This window comes from Marmota monax, unplaced genomic scaffold (genome assembly GCF_021218885.2).
Source record: "Marmota monax isolate L192 unplaced genomic scaffold, Marmota_monax_Labrador192_F-V1.1 WCK01_AAM20220418_F8-fsc00011, whole genome shotgun sequence".
In the NCBI taxonomy this organism is placed as follows: domain Eukaryota; kingdom Metazoa; phylum Chordata; class Mammalia; order Rodentia; family Sciuridae; genus Marmota; species Marmota monax.
In genome coordinates this window covers 2,761,030-2,772,202 of record NW_026693082.1, presented here as the reverse complement: position 1 = coordinate 2,772,202, position 11,173 = coordinate 2,761,030, and the positions used below count along the sequence as shown (strand labels likewise).

At 40.8% G+C, this 11,173-nt stretch overlaps 1 long non-coding RNA gene across 2 annotated transcripts; it reads right to left on the bottom strand.

Annotated features, from left to right (window-relative positions):
• Nucleotides 1–2,359: 2,359 nt before the first annotated feature.
• Nucleotides 2,360–8,084, bottom strand: LOC124099210 (uncharacterized). Of its 2 annotated transcripts, XR_006853871.2 has the most exons (3): nt 7,814–8,011; nt 4,179–4,378; nt 2,360–2,786 (listed from the first exon to the last, which is right to left on the bottom strand). It is a non-coding gene; the product is annotated as an uncharacterized LOC124099210 (long non-coding RNA). The 2 variants fall into 2 exon arrangements; XR_006853870.2 differs by lacking the exons at nt 2,360–2,786; nt 4,179–4,378 and adding an exon at nt 6,268–6,525 and having other exon boundaries at nt 7,814–8,084.
• Between the last annotated feature and the right edge of the window lie 3,089 nt (nt 8,085–11,173).

The following is an 11,173-nucleotide window of genomic DNA, read 5'->3' as shown; positions in this document are numbered from 1 at the left end:
GTGAAGAAAGGCTTCCTGCGAGGTCTACTCCTGTCCTGCCAAACGTACTTTCTACTAAGCTTCTGTTTAGCTTATGTTCTTTAATAAATGAAAGTATGTAAATCTAGGAGAAATTTAGAGTAGTGTCCCATGGGGAAAGTGAAAGGACAGGCTTTTCTTTATTTCAAAATTGTTTTGAGCAACAAAGAATTGTTTGTTGCTGATTACATTTGCAAAAAAAAGAGTACTTTTCGACATTATAATTGTACTAAAATTGCCTTTACTAAGCACTGTTGTTTTTACACAAAGAAACTGTATGAAAGGTGACAGTAAATAATTAGGATAAATTCCTTGAGTGTACCCTGCTCATAACAATAAGAGCCACCCCAAAGGAGATGCTGTCTCTGCAAAATAGATTTCTGGGGTTCAAGAAAGAACTCCACCCTCAGTGGTCCCTCTACTTCAAGCCTGAAGGTACACAAAGTAATTGGATATCTGGGAAGATAAACTCAGGACCCTCCATATGTTAGTATCCTACAGCCACAGTCCTCCAGGGAGGCTGAACAATTTATCACCCATCCCACTGTGTGTACAAATATGGAAAGAATCTGACCTGAGATGCAAAATTGAGAGTATTGAATGTATTTTTAGGACCTATGGGTATTTTTTTTTCATTTTTAAATTTTGATTTGTTATATATGCAGCAGAATGCATTATAATTCATAATACTCATCTAGAGCACATTTTTTCTGTCTCTGGTTGTATACAAAGTAGAGTCACACCATTCATGTCTTCATACATGTACTTAAGGTAATGATGTCCATCTCATTCTACCATCTTTCCTACCACTATGCTCCCTCCCTTCCCCTCCCGCCCTCCCCTTTCCCCCTTTGCCTGATCTAGAGTTCATCTAATCCTCCCATGCTCCCCTCTCCATTATGAATCAGCTGTCTTAAATCAGAGAAAACATTCGGCATTTGGTTTTTGGGATTGGCTAACTTCACTTAGCATTATATTCTCCAATTCCATTCATTTGCCTGCAAATGCCATGATTTTATTCTCTTTTCATACTGAATAATATTCCATTGTGTATATACACCACATTTTTTAATCCATTCATCTACTGAAGGGCATCTAAGTTGGTTCCACAGTTTAGCTATTGTGAACTGTACTGCTATAAACATTGATGTGGCTGTGTCCCTGTAATATGCTGTTTTTAAGTCCTTTGGGTATAGATCGAGGAGTGGGATAGCTGGATCAAATGGTGGTTCCATTCCCAATTTTCCAAGGATTCTCCATACTGCTTTCCATGTTGGCTGCACCAATTTGCAAGCTCACCAGCAGAGTATGAGTGTGCCTTTTTCCCCACATCCTCACCAACACTTATTGTTGTTTGTCTTCATAACAGCTGCCATTCTGATTGGAGTGAGATGAAATCTTAGAGAGGTTTTGATTAGCATTTCTCTAATTGCTAGAGATGTTTTCATATATTTATTGATTTATTGTATATCTTCTTCTGAGAAGTGTCTGTTTAGTCTCTTGGCCCATTTATTGGTTGGTTATTTGGGTTTTTTGATGTTAAGATTTTTGAGTTCTTTATATATCACTGATGGATTCTTTTGCTGAGAAGAAGCTTTTTAGTTTGAATCCATCCCATTTATTGATTCTTGATATTAATTCTTGCACTATAGGAGTCTTATTAAGGAAGTTAGGACCTAATCCAACATGACAGAGATTTGGGTCTACTTTTTCTTCTCTGGCTTAATTCCTAAGGACCTGTAGGTATTTAGAGGTCATCTCTCAGATCATCTCAGGGTATTTTACATTTCTGAGGCCTGATACCAGCCTTCTCGCTATGCTGTCCCCCATGGCGTACCCTGGGGCTGCAGGAGCCTGTCCACCTGTATATGGGTGTGGCAGGCTCTGAGGGGTAAAACTCAGTCATCTTGCCTGCAGCAAGTCTGGGCTGTGCTTTCCAATCTCTTACCAGTTCCCCTGGGCACATTTTATAAATCACTTGCACCCAAATTCACATTTCAGGGTCTGCTTCTGGGAAATCTAGAGTCAAATCATTTTATAAGGTTTGGTATGATTTCAAACAACAGGCCCCCTGCGTGTCCCCCTGGACTTCCTCCAATTTCTTCTTCTCCAGAAGGAACAATTGATTTTATAACCATCTTAGCCCCTCTTAGTATGTCCCTTTATCTCTTTAAATAGCATTCCTATAGTGCTGCTTCCTGGTTTTCCAGTTTTAGGCATTTCCTATTAATTTTCCTCTATCGAATATAAAGATTAAACCCCCACCCCAGCTCCCTTCTCTCCCTTCATTTTCCTGATATGATTAATATGATTAGTGTTGTTATTAAATAACAACACTAGGTTGCTCTTATATATAATTTATTATGTACACACATTATTCTAAGCATTTTTCACATATTAATTTACTTAATATTCTCCCAGATCCTATGCAATAAGTTTTGTTATGACTCCCATTTTACAGATAAGGAAATTGAGTTACAGGGTGGTTAAGCACATAGCTTAGTCTCAGGAAGTAGTGGATACACAGAATGGAACATGTACAGGCTAACTTTAGGATGTCTGCTCTTGAATTATGCTTCTGAGATTATGCCCCAATTTCAGTTAGATCAGTTTTCAGTATCTTTACTGATTTGATGACATTAAAACTCATGGGATAAACTGTGACTTCTTTCCTTCTTGCCAAACATTGTGGTTCCTGATTTTTTTTTTCTATTGACATTGTTCTTCCTTGAGAGCTCTGGAAACTTCTAAAGTCTTCTTCTTTTAGTCTGAAATTTTACAATGATACATAATGTCATGTCTTGTTGGCAAATTTTCTTCCATTGTGCTGGGCACAAAGTGGGTTCTCACCATCTGGAAACCCATGGCCTTGTACAACTAGGAGATTTTCTTGTCTATTTCTTGGATGGTGCCCGCTAATCCTCTCATGTTCTCATCTTTCCATTTCCTATTTTTCTTTTTTGTTCTATTTTTTGAAAGATATCCCCAAATTTGTCTTTTACCTTTTCTACTGAGTTTTAAAAAATCTATAATATTTTTATGTTTTCAAATTTCTTCTATTGTTTTAAATTTAAATTTTTTAAATTGGTTCTCTGGGTACTACTTTTTGATAACATCCTGTTCTTGTCCCATGTATATGCTATCTTCTCTTATATATTGGGGGATATTAATAATAGTTGTTTTGAAATTTCTACCTCCAGCATAGTCTGTATCCTCTGCTTTCTCTTTCCATTTGTTTGTCCATGTTTTACAATAGAGTTTCTTTAACTATCTAGAGATCTTTGGCTGCTTTCTCACTTTTAACTTAAAACAAAAAGAAGTCCCGTACCTGTGGGATGTGACCAAGAATGGGGGCATGTCACTGGGAACTATAGTGTTTTTAGCACTTTCCTCTTAGGCTGATCACTTTCCCCTGGTTTGTGCGGATGGTGTGCTTCTGGAGGCCAGAATTCCAGAAGCTTAGTGAAGGAAGAGAGTGGGAGTTGCCTTGTTCATTAGATAAACCTTCCCTCAGTCCCTTGCTCTCAACTGTACCAGATTCTTATCAATTCAGATATGCTATGCTTTATTCTCTCAATTGAGTATAACTCCAAGCTTCTACTGAAAAGAGGGAAGGAGAAATTTCCCACAGCAGGAAGTATATGTGTGTGTATGGGGGGTGTTGTGAATGTATACCATAAGAACTAAATTTCCTGTGTTGCATGACATCTTGGAGCCTCAAAGGGCCCCTAAGACCTAACTGTGAGTTCCCCTGCTCTGGTCATAGACACCCCCAAGCAGGAACACCTCCCCAACTGTCTCGTTCTCTGTGCAGCCAGACAGCTGTACCCTACTTGGTCCTCAATAGCTTTCACCCCCTTGCCAGTCCACAACATTGTTCAAACAAACCAACAGACCCTCTTATGGGGGACCCAGTGGCACCCCACCCTCTTGTTATTTACAAAGCCTCCTCCCACAGCCCCTGCAGTGTCACTCTGCCCTGCCTGTTCCTCAGTGCCCTCCTCCCCCAGGCTGTGAGTATATGTGGCTAATAAACAGCTGACACCTCAGGCACGCAGTGTTGAGTGCCATGTGTTCAGCCACCCCTGTTGAAGGCAGGCACCCCACCCTCTCCAGGGAGAAAACAGGGGGCAATCAGTGCTGTTTTTTTGAGAGTGCACCTGTGCGTGTGTAGAGCCCCCTGGGTTCTCACTGCTTCATAAACAGACTTTTCATCAGTGTCTCTATTTCCTCTTCTGGAGGAAAGACATGATCATTGTTGGAGTCAGATTCCCAGGAATTACGTTCTAACTTCATGCTGCTTCCTGGCTGTGTGGACTTGAGCAAATTATTCAACTTCTCCATGCCTCAGTTTCCCCATCTGAAAAAATAGGGACGATGACAGTGTAAGGTTATTGTGATGAGCAAATGGCACCACATGCCAGGACTCACTGTGGGCATCTTATTAAAGTTGGTGGATTGAACATAAGCATTCACTTCTGCTTTTTTCTGAAGTTCCAGTTAAATGACAGTAAGGACCTTTAAAAAAAAAATTTTGTCATCCCAGAAAGATAAAAGAATAAGAGACATATTTGTTGCAACAGAATTGTGGATGCAGGAAAAATTCTATAATTGATTCAGCAGGAAAATTAATTAATTGATTCACGAGGAAAATTAATTAAGATAATACACGTTAAATACTCAGAAGAGATGGTAGAAAAAGAAAACACTTTGGAGAGAATGAGATAAATCCACAGACTTGCTGAAAAAAATATTATTCAGCCATAAAAAAAGAATGAAATCCAGCAACATGGTTGGAACTGGAGGACATCATGTTAAGTGAAATAAGCCAGGAACAGATGCTGTGTGATTTCATTCGTTTGTAGAAGCAAAAAAGTTGATCTCACAGGAGAGAGTAGAATAGTGGTCACTAGAGGCTGAGAAGGACCAGGGGCAGTGGGCATTGAGAGAGTTTGGATAATGAATACCAACACCGCTACACAGAAGGAATAAGTTCTAGTGTTCTACAGAACAGGAAGGTAACTGTAGTCTACAATTAATTATGCACTTCAAAATAAAATAGAGAAGACTCAGAAAGTTCCTAACACAAAGAAATGATAATGTTTAAGGAGACAAAAATGTTAATTATCCCATTTGATCATTACATGTTGCATACATGTATCCAATTGTCATACAGTACCCCACAGGTATGTACAAATGCAATGGGTCAATTTAAAAAAAGAGAGAGAGAGAGCACTGATAGCAGGTGGTACTGCTCAGGAATGGTAGGCATCCCTAGGAAGGGGTGTGAATAAGGCTTATTCGTAAGCAAAATCCAGTTTTGAATGCTATGACTTTGCTGGGGACTGGAAAATGGATTATAAATCGCCAAAGATAATAAATTAAAATGATGTAAAACTTGACCATCATTCCATGCAGAGAAATGCTTGAAATTTCCCCTGCATGGAACCTAAATGAAGGCTATCACCCCTAAATGGAGGCTGATACAGCCTGGGATGGACCCTGGTTCAGCCTGTGGTTTTCTGACACCTGTGGCCGTGGCATCCTCTACGACCCTGTAATGAAGCACACCCCAAATTTCCAAGTACACTTGTATGTTTAACTCTAAGTACTAGAAAGACAAAGGTCAGGTCCCTGCCAAAGCTGTAGGGTCCAGACCCTGCTTTAACCTTGGGTGAAGGGAAGCCAAGGGTGCTGGGTGCTGGGGAGGTGGAGGGGTGAGAGGGTTTTGCTCAGCAAGGGAGGGAGGCTGGAGTCACTAGTTCAAGCCCACTGTCCAGTTTTGATACTACCATCACCTAGGGGTTTGTGGCTGTTTCCCAAAAATAAGTTTGCCTTAGAGCCCATGTTGCTTCTCAGAAGAAACCATACAGAGCCATCTTGTGGTAGGAAAAAGATGTGCAGGTACCAACCTGAATCCTTGACTGGATTTTATATGACATTAGTGGGTGTAAATAGATCTGCATGCTATTATACCCTTAATTCCTCCCATATGGTTGGGCAGCATTTTAAAGTGGTCAGCAAATGTTGACAGCAATCTATACTTGTCCCACTAACACATTTACCACAGGTAATTAACTTAACTACCTGATAAAAATGTAATTGGCATGTTGTAATGCTAGCTATTGTCTGAAAAGACTTTGACTGACAGTTACTTATGTTGGCTTCTTGGTTATCTTTATAACCAAGAATCAAATCCAAATTTGGTCATTAGTTTGTGATTTGATTAAAGTAAACAGCCAAATTGGGTAATCAGGATCTGGAAAGATTTATTATTTGCTTCAAAGATGAGGTTTGGGTTTTTACGTTGTTAGAACATAATAAGAAATTAGTCTGAGTGGTCTCCGGTGCTGCCAGAAGCTGTGTAGCCACACCCTCCACATCAAGGATAAATTAATTCGTCAGAGATGATTCCACGAGTCCACGCACCACCCAGTCTGTATGCTGCAGGGATTCGTGCTGCCTCTCCTGGAAGCATCCATCATTTCATGGAAGCCTTCTATCACGCTGCAAACAGGAATGACACACTCTGAGTTCCACGAGACCATGGAGAGTGTGCCTGGCCGAGTCTAGGGACATACTTTCAGGATGTGGGTGGCAAAGCAGCCTCAGTATAAATTGTTGCTTTTCTGAGCACTAGTGTCACCTGCAGTTTCAGGCTGATTAATCAACAGGATGAGTGAAAAGCTTCATCCTGTTATTCCAGCTAGAACTGGGGACACGTGTGTGTGTGTGTGTGTGTGTGTGTGTGTCTTTTCTACATATAAACCTCAGCACTCGATGAAGCAAACAGCCTCCTGCATAAGCTTGGCAGACGCTTCCATCTTGAATACTCATTACAAGAGACATTAAAAATGTGACAGCTTATATTGTCACACTGCCTAGAGGGTGGTAAGAATGCTTCCACTGATTTGGGTCTCTTCTCAGCAGCCTGTCCTGTGTTGGGAGAAGAAGATCTGGGCTGGGTTGTTAATGAAGGCCAAGTCTCAAACCACAAACAATGGAACTGCAGAGGCCTCAAACCCATGGCTTTGGACATACACTTGAAGTTGGGTAAAACAGGATTCAGTCCAATTCTTTAAACTAGTCTTTCCCATGTTCTGGAGGCAGACTAAAATATATTTCCTGCTTCTTCTCAACTGTCCAGCACCCCAAAGGCCCACAGCAACCTGACCTTTGTTCAGCAGATATGAAGGCACCTGTCCAGCCTCAACCCTGAGCCCATGAAGGCCTCTAGGATGCTGCCTTCCTGTAGCATGCTGATGTGACAGTGTGTTAGCTCCTGGCTCTGCTGGTCTTATCCTGGTTCCACATGTGCCACACACCTGTGTCTCCCCAGTGAGACAGTAAGTGCCACAGAGGTGGCAGGTAACAAGCACAGGGCAGATTGTGGGACCCATTGGTTTGCTCAGTAATGCTCACTGTGGGTCTGCCCTATGCCAGAAGACTGATGATAGACAAATAAACACATCTTATTCTAGATATGGAATCTGTCCATGGTTCCAGGTCACCTAGAGATCTGGGGGTCAGAGATAAAAATAAAATTCTAGAGTCTTCAACCATGTAAGTCAATCTGATTTCCAGCTTTCCAAACTTCTACATTACATGGCTGTGAATGTGTATGTGCCTTAGATGGTACTTTGCTTATGGGCCAGATTCTGGGAAGTCTGTGTGGCTCCTCACATTTAGTAATCCAGTGGTTCTCTCAAAATATGCAGCATTTTCCCCAGTGGGGGCACTCAATTACAGTGGGCCTTGGGATTAGCTCTTTGCATACCCGCCTTGCGACACTTACCTCAGACACAAGAGGAAGTCAAGGAGCATTTGCACTGCCAATTTCAAATTGCCCTAAGAAAATACCCCCTTTATACAGCAAACAGGATCACCCAGTTCTCTTATGCAGCGTGAGAGAAAGAACTTTACCCATCATTAATGTTTTACTACCTTTCTCAAAAAACGTAACCTTTAACCCCTAAGTCAACTCTAAACCAAGGCTAAGGAGGGGCAGCTCCTGAGTCAGTTCCGGGTGCTGGCGCTATCCCTGTGCCAATGCTGTTTCTATCTGGAGAAACAAATAAACAGAAAGATAAGCTCTTTAAAGCACACGATGAAGCAGACCCAGAATTTCCAAAGCAGAGATAGCCAGCCACTTGGCCCTCATTTGGAATGATGTATGGCTGTCTGCCCAAGCGCCACCCTGCCTGAGACAGAGCTGAGCCTCTGCAGTAGCTAGTGGCAAGGCTTGGGGAGTGGGGGAGCAGCAGGCAGACCCGCAGAAAGCTAACTGCAGAAATTCTGTGATTGACTTGGTCCCAGCAGAAACTGAGTGACATCCTGGAGGATTTGATGCTTGCGCAAACAGGCCAGATTTATTGCCAGAAACTAAACACAAGGACTGCATTGACTCCAAAGTCTAAATTAAATGTGGGATGGTTAGAAATGGTCTTAACGAAGCCAGAGGGCCAGGAAGACTGTGGGAGTCGTCAGCCATGCAACATAATTCCTAGAGCTTGTGCTGCCTCCCCCGACACCCAGCCAGCCTCCAGCTAGTCAGGGAACTAATGCAAAGGCTCAAGTCCTTTCCTGAGTGTCTCATGTGTAAATGACAGGAAGGTCTAGCACTTTTTATAGATGACTAATGCCTAATTATTTGTGATGCAAGAAGGGAGTCATCAGAAGTTGATATAATTTATTCATGCGCTAAATTAGCACAAGCCCAGAACTTACTGAGGGTTGGACTCTGGTTCCTCCCCAGAGGCCTGGCTGCCACTGTGGCCCAAACATGTAACATGGTTGGAATTCCATGATTTGGAGGAGGAATGCTGTGTTATCAGTGCTGTCTCGAGTGGGTTGTGCTTTACAATCACTGCTTTTCTTGTTTTTAAGTTTAACTCACTGTTGGTTTCACATCTTCAGTGTCAACAGAGTCTGCTGCAGGTGGATGGTAGCATATTTTGGCATCTGTCTATACTGTTCCAGTAACTGTGCCTTAACACATAAAGGCGCGGGGTTTGTGAAGGAACCATCCATGCCACATTGCTAAATAAAAAATGGACATAATTCTGCCAGTTTCCATTCCTCTATGCCCTATGGAAACTGACCAAAAATACCATCGAAAAATTTTGAGAGCCACTGTCCTCAAGGTCCGGAGATTCATTGCACTGGTGTATATAGTACTGTGGGAGAAGATATTTAGCAACTAGCTCTCAGGGTTAAAAGCACATGCGCGCGCGCGTTTGTGTATATTTCAAATTATATTAATATAGAAAATATGGAATTATACTGATATAGAAGATATAGGACACACAATTTACAAATAAATATACAACATTCTGAATCATAAATCCCACATAGCCAATTTATCTAACAGAACACTTTCAGCTGGTTTTTGTTGAATTCTTATCTCCATAGCCAAACTATATTGCAATTAATGAATGTATATAGTTCCAGCAGAAACATTAGCAGACATCTTTGTTTAAGAGTCAAACAGAAGTGAAGCAATAAAGAAAAAAGTGTTAGCCATTTGTCAATAAAGTGATTTCCTTCTTTGAGGAAATCAGATAATGATTTCAAAAGCTGCAAGAATATATTTCCGGGTTTTAAGCCATTAACTATTTTTTGACAACTATACATATGACACACTTTTAAGTTTAATCTGCATTATGAACATTTTCTCTATCACTTTCGTAAGTCTAAACAATCAATGAAAATTTCAGCCAAATTCTGATTGGTGGTGTTTGCTCATTTCTCTGTTTCAAACACAATAATTTTCCTCATGGCCAATTTTAATCTACTAACATAGTGAAGGTGCAGTTGGTAAGAGATGTACAATAATACACTGTTGAATAGTATTGCTACTACATAGCTACAATAGTCTAAATAACCACAAGAACATAGATCATAGTAAAATGTGGTTAAAAAAAATAGGTGATTCATTTTCAGAATTATTATCTTTGGTTTTTATGTAACTTATTTAATCTTCACTTTATAAAATTTAATTATTAATAATGGCTATGTTTAATAACTGACTCAGAAGATTCCTGAAGATTTTTGCCAGGCTATATCAACAGGCCCTGGCACACCATTGAATGTGGCTGTTCATGTCAGCTCCCACCCTTTGTCACAGTCACCACCCTGTTCCCCTCTCTGGGACACAGTTTTGTATGGTCTGTCTGTAGCCGAAGTGGGCCAGGCCAGGTCTGCATTTCTGCCAGTGCAGGAAGCTCAGCCCCACCATAAAGAGGAAGTGCTAGAAGCAGTTTGAGAATTAGGAAGAGAGTGCCAGCCAGTGACTAAAGCCTAGTGCCGCCATAAAAAATCTGCCCCAGGTTACATCCTGAGAAACAAGTTGGCTTTAAAAGTGCTTCATTTTCTCTCCTGAAAAAACTTAAACTTTAATTATAGGGACATCATAAAACTCAAATTCCAAAACCAAAGGACATTTCCAAGGGCATGGACATATGAGTTTATACATTTTGTAACACTCTATTCAAGGACTGAAAAATTCTTTGTTTTCCCCCCTGTGTGGGTAATTGCGTTAGTTCCTTTATTGTTCAACTGTGGTTTCAGATTCTTATTGACTCCAGGGTTTCATGTCTTCCAAAAAGGATCCATTTGTTTAAAAATAAGACGAAAACATTTCCTCCATTTTTCTAGGAACTGGGGTCCTGGAGTTGAGGGGACACTGTCCCCTCGTCCTTCTTCCATAGGGAACTGTTCCAGACCTGGCCTCCCAGCTTCTATCTCCTACCACATGCTATTCCATCAAGGAAACATCACAGACTGAAACTCTTCTCAGGGGAACTCTCATCTTCGGTATCCTTGGGAGAAAAAGTTATTTTAAAAAATTATTAACTTGGGGTTGGGATTGTGGCTCAGTGGTAGAGCGTTCGCCTTGAATGTGCAAGGCCCTGGATTTGATCCTCGGCATCACATAAAAAGGAATAAAATGAGGGTACTGTGTTCAACTACAACTAAAAAAAAATATTTAAAAAATTATTAATTTGGAAGCCATCCTGAGGTTTTGAACAAAAGTTTAAAATCTGTTCCTTGTATGAGAACTACAGGAAAATACATTTAAATGTGCACCTTTTACGCATGGTAGATATTGAATAATAGATTGAACAACAACAACAACCACAAACAAATGGCCAAT